The following is a 9,304-nucleotide window of genomic DNA, read 5'->3' on the forward strand; positions in this document are numbered from 1 at the left end:
GGCATTATGCAGAGCCGTGCGCATGGCCAGTCTTGGGAGTTCAAATGAAGTGACCACTGCCAAAAACTTTGTTTGGGTCCCTGCCACTCTATCCCCACCCCTGCCCCAGCCCCACCTCCTGCCATGAACTAAAGGGCAAGGATTTGCAATTTGGGGTCTTGCCGCCACTTGAAACCCATTAAGGTGGCTGCGCAGCCTGGGCTCTGGCAAAATGCAATTCCAGTTACTCATTTAGTGTTTAATTAGCTACCGATGGAGGAGTCTGGCAGCCTCTGGGGTTAGAGGAATTGCAGCAAACGGGGTGGGAGCCCCCAAGAAAGGATGCAACACAAAGTCGAAGCTACAAGGGGAGGAGGGGGAATAACTGTGTGTTACGTTTTGTTTTTTTAATCTGCCACACAAGAGTGCCAAGGGTCAGAGCCAAAGGCAACTGCTGTGAACTTGCCAGGACCTCTGGGCAGATGGCTAGGCTGGCTTATCTCTGGGGAGAGCACTCCCCAGCATCTCGGCCCTCCCATTCTGCCCGCACTGCCGTCCTCTCATGCCCCTGCCCCCAAAGGGTTCTGACAGGCGTGGACACTCCCCGCCTGGCAGGAACCCCAGCTCAGCACATCCAAGGAGAGCCCTCTCAAATATCACTTTGCTATTTCAAACCCACCAAGGACGCTGGACCCCTGCCACAGAGCCACAAATACCTCAGCTCTCGTCCACGCCTAGGCCTCTGGGGCGCTCTCCTAATCCTCCCCTGCCCCCCCACCAACTGCCTGAGGACACAGGCTCACAGCTGGGGGCGAGGGGGATCAGCAGGACTGCCACAGGCACAGGGGTAAGGGAGCAGGCCCAGCTGAGGTCCAGCTGAGGGGGGCTGCTCCCAATAGCAGAGCAGAAAGGGATCTCCGGTCTTCAGAGCAGGGAAACTGAGGCTCAACACTTGCCAAAGTCATGGGGTTCCGTGTCCAGTACACTCCCCAAGTTCTCCATTGGGAACCAGAGAGGGGCTGGGGTTAGAGGCAGCAGTCCGCGCACCTCCCAAAACCAGGCACAAAGTCTCCTTTGTAGGGATGCATGTATTTTCTGGAAGGAAAGGCCAGAACTTTTATCACGTTTTCCCTGCCAAGAGAGCCACTGTACCATAACAAACTCCCTTCCCGAGCTCCAGTCCCACCTCTGCCTGGGACTCTGCAATTTACCCCTCAGGGGCTTCAGTCTAACTCTCTGCTGGATGCGCTTCTCCAGTGACTGTCTATGGGAACACTTGGGGTCAAATGCAAACACGGTCCTTCCATTGAATTCTGTATCAAAGAAGCGCTGCCCGAAAGCTGAGGTAGAACTTGAAAGGCCAACGCCTAGTCCCAGCTCTGGCCCCCGGCTACGTGCTCTTAGACAAACTACCTCAATTCCAGGCCTCGGTTTTCACATTTGTGAAATGGGGGTGAAATTTAAGACTAAAACCTGGCCAATAAGGTCCTTGTAAGGCCAAGCACAGCACGCGCTGAAAAAGCGTTGTAAGAACTGCAGTCACAGGAGTGGTGCGAGGAGCCATCACTGCTCGCTCTCTAGTACCTTCAGCTCAGAAGCCACCTTCGGGCCCTGTCTACTCCACTCATTTTCTGCTACCGAGGAGAAAACACACCACTGGCCACCATAAGGAGGGAAAAGGCTGCTAGCAGCCAAGAAGGCACCAGAGACACTTGTTTCTAGCACCTGCCTGTCCCCGACCCTGGAGGAAAGCCAAGTGGAGAAGGCGTCCAGGACACCACTGGGCCCAAAATAAGAGACACTGGTAGCACTGGGAGGGTCCACTCCACAAAAGGAGGCCAAGACCCAGACAACAACATCTAAGAGGACCCAATGGCACCCAAGGGCTTTCATCAATACTGAGACCCAGCGCTCCCTCTAGCCGGGAAAGGAAGCCACAGCACAGTCCCCGTGTGAGCCTCGTCCCAGGGCCTCACGGCTGTTCTGGCTCAAAGCTAACCAACTTCTCAGAAAAGTTCACTGGTGAACCAAATGCCCTAATGCTCCACGTTGCATGTGATCAACAGGAGGGCGCTCACGCTTACAGATAACGTGTCAGGTGTGCGTGGGGGAGAAGAAACAGCCCATGACTCAAATGAAAACCCACCAATTCAAGGAGAATTTAAAGGCCCTCCCCCTGAGTCACCTGGTTCATTCCAGGTCCTATAGTCTGCACTTGACCTGAAAGGAGCCTTTAAGGACCCCTGGGCCCACTGTCAAGAAGGGGAGACAATGTGCCAGGGACACCAAGTCATTTCTCTAAGAGAGTTGAGACCACAATCTTCCCAGTCGAGGTCCCGTCCAAAGGTCCCTTCTAGCCCTGCAGCGGTCAGGCACTCCCTCCTCACCCCTGCCCCTCACCAAGGCCTGAGCAGGTACCTGGGCTGACAGGCTCCCCCACAAACCACGGGGATCTCTGAATGATCTTAATTGAAAAAGGAAGGCCAGTTGCTGCACTTTTTTTTTTTTTTACAAGAGGCAAGGTAAGAAGTTAACGCACATTTAGACCAGCACCCCGAGATCACCCCACAAAAGTGAAGTCCCCACAAGAACATCTTCCAATATTCCATCGGCTGTTCCACGCCAGGTTACTCAGGGACCCCAAATTACCTACTTTTTCTTACCCATAGTTCCTTAACCCCTTCCTTCAATTAGCACGCACACCTACTATGTGCAAGGCATTATGGGAGCTTCACAGATGAATAGCTCTGTGTATGAACGAACAGTCTCCAGCATGGAAAAAATTAACAAGCTGTGGTTGGAAAGACAACTCTGAATGAGTAGTCAGAATGGGAGCAAACCAGACACATGCTGCGGACCTGCAGGGCTGAGCCTTGGCAGTGTTGGGAGCACTGGTGCTGGAGTCAGTTATGGCCTGTGTTTGGATGCTCATCTACCACTTACCAGCTGTGAATGGACCTCTCTGGGCCTCACGGTCCTCATCTGCAAAACGGAGGTAACAACTCCTCTCACCTGGCCCTTGGCAGCTTGAAATGAGACTGAACCAAAGCGCTCAGCACAGGGGCCCAGCCCATGGAAGGCTGCCAAGAAGGCTCCGTAGAGACAGTTTCCACAGGCAAGGAGACGGGAGTGATCCATGTGCAGAAAACGATCATCAAAGTTATCATAAAAGTCCACGAAGAAGTTAAAAGATGGACAGGATTTGAATGGACAGGAGAGGCATGCATTCCAGACTAGAGGAAGAATCTAGAGAGACACAACTGCAATTAACTCTAGCAAGAAGGAGTGAGGGCTAACTAGATGGTAGCCATGGGAATAGAGAACCCCTGAAGATTTGAGAAGTCCAGTGAGAAGCGAGAGTTCCTTTTCTTAATTTTCTTAAATTTCTCTTAATCTTCCAGTTACTTCTCTGTCACCCTGCAACCCCAAACCACCCCTTAACGCCTTCACAACACAGAGATTCTCTCCCCATGCTCATTCATCACTCCCAGCTCCTCCCACACGACCTGCTTCCCAGGCCAATGAAACCAAGTGGACTCCAACCTGGGAAAAGGAGTTTCGACCCCAAAATCTGTGAACCCTGGCCCTCAATCAGTGTGACTTCAATGCTTGGCAGCATGTCTACGCCAACTTCACTGCGTAATTCTGCCACTATTCCTTAACAAGTTATCGAAAGCAAACCCACGCAAGCTTTCACTGGCATCCATGTTTGTTTCAAGATGGCAGACCAAACCCCAAACTGCTGGAAGCTCACGTCCTTTACTAGGGAACCAAATGCAGTTAAAAACTGTTCACTTCTGGGGTGCCTGGGTGGCTCAGTCGGTTGAGCGTCCGGCCTCAGCTCAAGGCACAATCTCACAGTTCCTGAGATCGAGCCCCGTGTCGGGCTCGCTGCTATCAATGCAGGGTTTATTTCGGATTCTCTATGTTCTCACCCCCCCAACCCGCCCCCACACCCGGGGCTCGCGCTCTCTCTCTCTCAAAAATAAACATTAAAAAAAATTCACTTCTCTCACGGCTTGCAAAAGATAGCGCAGACATCCTATATCGAGAGATTTATCAGACATAGGCGTGTTCACCTCCCCCCACAACTCTTAAAAATGAAACCATTTGCATAGCAAAGATTGGCCACACAAGAATCACCTCTCCATAGGTTTAGGGGGAAAAAAGAGAAAAAGCAAGACTTCTACTAAGTACAAAGATCAAACTCACTATTATTATATGGCTAATGTACCTTCTGGCCTCCTCACCCAGCCTCCGGCTCAGGAAACCCTATGAACATCACCACGGATTCTCCCAGAAAAACCACACCATGAGAGAGCCAGTCCATTCACCAGCCTCTCTTTCTCAGCCCTGGAGAGGGTACATGCACTGGTCGATTTCCTCCGCATTCTGTTCCAAGGGAATGAACTTTTCAGCCCTAACAAAATTTCATCACACGGAATATCCTTAACACCAGCAAGCCTCCGGCTGAGTCTCTGACTCCCCGTATTACGGGAGAAATCTTCACCATGAGGATATTCATGGTAATGGGACTTGGCCACTTGAGAAATGCAACCTAGGTTCTGGTGTCCCAGGTCAGTTTCGACCTCTGCACGCAGGGGGCACACATGGCCTGGCCAAGTGGGTGTCCCATAAAGACGTTCAAGAAACTAACTTCAATACTCTAGAGCTTGGAGACCATTCCTACCCACTTGGTGAAAAACTGTGAAATCAAATAAACCACCTCTTATTTGCCTGTGTGTGCGCGCGCGCGCGCACGCCCTTGCACTCACGTCTCACGCCCCACCTCCCCACCCCCACCATCTACTAGGCCAATGGGAAGCAAAGACTGGAAAGAGGCCGGGAAGAATTGCAGACATTTCCCCTTCCATCTCCTGTCTCCCCAAGATCGTGTTTCATCTGATCATAAATTCTGACTCCGACCCATGTTTGGAGTCCAATATTTTTTTTCGAGGGGGACTGCCACAGGAGATGGATATGCAGTAGACGTCGCTCTTATAAGCATTTCATAAATCTTGAGAAACTCATCCAGGTAAAGGATGAATGATAGCGGAGCAAGCACTATGATGTGATGAAATTAACTATCTTCCCGAGAACGTTCTGAGCACAAGATTACAGAGCAGCCAAGGACCTCAAAGCATACACGGTCCTAGTGGACACAACATGAGCCCCCCAACATGCACACATACACACACATACATACACACACACACACACACACACACACACACACACACACACACACACACACACACACACACACACACACACACACACACACCCCACACAACCCAAAACAGAATTTAAAAGACTGCTCCCCAGAAGGTAATGCAAGAATCCATTTCACCAACTCTCCTTCGAACACCCAAGACACAAGTTTCGTAGCTGCTCTTCTGTCATGGCGGTGGTACGTTTTTTAATTAAACCAACACCAATGAGGCTCAGCCTCTTCTCTTCCCAGCTAACTGTCCGCTCTGAGCATAAACCTCACGTTGGCTGAGCCCTGATCAACGCCATCTAATTCTCCAGATAGGCATCTCCACTCCTTTGCATAATTACAACATTATGAAACACCATTCACCAAGTTAGAACGGGGCAGGGGCGCCAGGGAGGTGGGCAGAACAAAAAGAATGGCAAAGAGAAAACAAAGACCACTGCCAATCGGCTGTGTATTTGCTCCTGGTACTAGAGAAGTTAGAGCGCTCCAACCCTGTAATTATTGCCAGGATTAAAAATTTGTTACTCACGTAATCATGAAAGGCTTTTGCTTCACTCGAATGTTCACAAGTGTCTCGCCTTTCAGGAGCTGCACAGTAAAGGTCCCAAAATACGCTGCAAATCGAAAAATAAAATAAGATCGGGTTACTAATTATTGCTTGTGTCCCAACGACAAGTGTGTGACGTAGGGTGCGAACAGCGCCAGGTCTCCCAAAGGCTCGATCCCACACTTCCAGCCTTTATTGAGCAAACTCGGGCTTGGAAACAAAACGGACTGACCTCTTCTGGCAAGCCAGACATTTGTAACAAGAGTGTCAGTTCTCATCCATAAGGCACCTATATGTGCCAGATGCCCCACACCCACGACACTGCCAATAACTACTACAGGGTTATGAGGTGGGGGACTTTACCCCTACTTTACACACAGGGCACCTGAAGTTTGGACAGATTAGTACAACCCGCCCATGGGTGTCCAGATGGGACACGCAGGAATGTGGATATGAATCCTCGCCTCCTCTTTCCTCTGTATTCCTTTTACTTACCCTCTCCCCAACCTAAGCGGCTATGTTTCATAAAAAGGTTAAACTGTCAAAGTCAGGATTATGATTCATACGTGTAGCAACCTGGGTGACTGGCAAGAAAGGGAACCTACAGGTTCTTAATCCCAGAGCCCAGAGCCCACACCCCCGCCCCTCCCATCTTACCCCTACTCCCATCCAGGCCCTCCCCCAAGGAATTCTTATGCAAGAACCATTACCCCACTCAAAGAATGCATATCAATTAGCCAAAGGAGAGGTTACAGACAACCAAGTATCTTGTCCTTTCATGTTGAAATAGCCCTCCCCAGTCCACCAATCCTGCTGANCCAGCATTGGTATTGGTAAGGGGCTCTGGGTTAGGAGCCCAAGGCCCGGGGCTGGGCACCCACTTGAAGGAAACGGGCCCCAGAGCAGATGTCTGGGGCTCCTGTGCCCATCACAAACAGCCAGCTCTGCCAGTGCCATCAGAGGATCACTCAAGGTGTATGCATCCCACAGCCTGACCCTCTCGGAATCAGTCCTTTGCTCAGTGTCAACTAGCACAAGGCAACTTACTTCTAACTAACAAGACCACAGCCACGCAGAGCCGCCACTGCTCTCCATGTTCCTGGGGCTGAGATGAGGCTGGAGAAGACTGGGGGTAGGGGGGTGGGGGGTGTTCCGGACAGAGCAAGAGAATCAGGGGCTTCTAGTAGCTGCAGAGGGAACTCAGAAACATTCCTATCTGTCCCTTGAAGCTGCCCACATTTAACTCCCCCGCACACGGAAGACTTCTACCGCTAAAAACTCCGCAGCCACTTCCACTCACAAGCCCAAGTTCCTGCAAAATTCATGACGGTCAGACACACCAACCCCACTCACACACTGCTCCCCAAAAACCACCACCGAGAACCCATCACCCACTCCTATAGGTAGAACCCTTATGCCACAGCCCTGCAGTTCTGAGGCAGGCAGAAGTAATTAAAAACTCATTTTCTCTGCGCAAGTTACAACAGACACTTCATCCCCCCGCATTTCGATTCAAAGAGACCTGAAACAGTAGCCCGAACTGGCGGTCAGGTAAACGCACTAAGATCCCAAGACGTGGCACTGGGATCCTTCTGAACTCCACCAAAATATCAAAAGCCACTCTGCTTTCTTGTCCTTTTCAAAAGGACGTCAAAGACTCTACCAATCTTCCCGCAAAACATCCAGGTCTCAACACTCACAGCAACTCACTCCTGCTGACCCCTAAGCCCTCCTCCTGCCTGCTGCAAACCACACCTGCTGAGGTCCTACCCCGAAGGGCCCCAGGAAAGGGTCACAAATAAGGGAGAGCGGCGAAAACTACATGCATTCTGAGAGGTCAACGCCAACCAGTTAAGGTTCTCACTAAAATGAAACTTTGTGGCTTTAGGGATGCTGGGGGTTGGGGGGAGGGCCCACAGAGGAGAGGAAGGTCCAGTCAGTCTGAATCAGTATCTTTAAAGGAAGTGGCAGCCCCTTCTTGCCTTTTCTCAGCGTGCCTGGGAAAGGCCCCAGGAGATGTGCTCTCTCAAGGTTTTGAGCTCGCAGGGGAAAAAGGAAGGGACAGGCCAGTTATAACACAGACCTGGTATCCTCTCTACCCCACCCCGCCCCCTCTCCCTCTAATTAAAGCAGCATGCAGCACTGACAAAAATCCTTCAAGGTTTTCTCAAGCCCCTGCCTGGTCCCCCAGAGAGAGACAGCAAAGTAAAAGAGTTTCCGTACAAACACTAGGCACGATTTAGTCGGTTCTCAATAGGAGGAGACAGAGGCGGCACAAACTTCAGGCACCGCCTCTCCTGCCCTTCTCCTCCTTCACCAGTCCTGGTCTGAGTGCACGCAGGTGCCCTGTTCTGTGCCAAGACGGAGGGCTAAGGCATGGGGGTCTGTTTCCAGGCCTCCTGTCTTTGTTCACTAGGCTCCTGGGCGCTGAACAAAACAAACACACACACACACACACACACACACACACACAACTATCACGCAAACTTACCACCACCACGAGTGCAAAAACCCAGGCGGTTCTCCCAACGTGATGTTCTTTTCCCATCGAATCTGGAAAGCAGAGAACAGAGACCACTTAGAGGAGCGGAGGAGAAGGGTGGGCTGGGGGCTTCCCAGAGCCAAAAGGCTGTGAAGACCAACTAACAATAAATGCCAAAAGGTGATAAAAATTCAAAATGGTGGCCACAGTGGCTGATCCTGAAAACAAAGGCTCTAAGAATAGTGGAGAAGAGGGGGTGTCCAGAAACTGGATGATGGGGGGGGGAGTCCCACTCACCTCCGACAAGAAGGTCTGTGCAGATTTCTGTGCTCCTACGTGCAGTAAATATTCGTAGACGTATAAAGCTAACCTGCAAAGTGGGCAGGGGGCACAGAAAGAGAGGGTAGGCGTCAGATCATAGGTACGGGGCGCTCGCTCCTGGACCTAGCCAGCCGGCCTCCAGCCCCATCTGCTCTGTCCCATTGTGGCCCCAACCAGAGGTGAGCAGCAGCTCGGCCCTGCCCCGGGGGCACGGGTGGAAGCAGTCAGGGGGTGGGTACCAGGGGACGCATAGCCTCGAGTAGGGAGGCAGCCCCCAAACTTGAACTTCCAACTGGCATCCGGGCCAAAAGCCCCTAGGTCTCTCAAACTCTCAAGCCTCCCGACCCCAGAGCCTCCCTCCTTTTCCCGACCCGCTCATTGCCACCGCCACCCTCTCCGCAGCTGAGGGTCCGGGGAGACTCAGTCCCGGACTCCCGGGGTGCTCGGCGCGCTCTGGAGAGGGCAGCAAAGCGCCACCCTCACCACCTCCCCCCCAAGCAACTGTCCCCCAAGCCCAGGGCCAAGCCGGCGCCGCCGTCCCTGCCCAGCGCGGCGCCCGAGAGGGCGCGGGGCGGGCAGCGAGGCAGAGGGCAGGGAAGGGAGAGGGTTCCCGGCCGAACAAAGCCCCCGGCACGCACTCCTCACGCCGCGGGCGGACNGCCGCCGCCGCTACCGCTCCGGCTGCTCCCGAGCTGTCCCCTCGCTCCCGGCCCCCTCCCCGGCCTCGCTCGCTCGCCCGCTCGCGCTCTCCTCG

At 52.6% G+C, this 9,304-nt stretch overlaps 1 protein-coding gene across 2 annotated transcripts in view; it reads right to left on the reverse strand.

The window, feature by feature from the left end:
* The window catches only part of SSBP3 (single stranded DNA binding protein 3), a 157,716-nt gene extending 151,908 nt beyond the window's left edge, over nucleotides 1–5,808 (reverse strand). For both annotated transcript variants that reach the window (XM_077779701.1, XM_077779700.1), the window contains exon 1: nucleotides 5,730–5,808. The gene's annotated coding sequence lies outside the window, so the exon portion shown is untranslated. The remainder of the gene's footprint in view (nucleotides 1–5,729) is intronic.
* Nucleotides 5,809–9,304: the final 3,496 nt, after the last annotated feature.

Source organism: Crocuta crocuta, unplaced genomic scaffold (assembly GCF_008692635.1).
Source record: "Crocuta crocuta isolate KB4526 unplaced genomic scaffold, BGI_CrCroc_1.0 scaffold168, whole genome shotgun sequence".
Taxonomy (NCBI): Eukaryota; Metazoa; Chordata; class Mammalia; order Carnivora; family Hyaenidae; genus Crocuta; species Crocuta crocuta.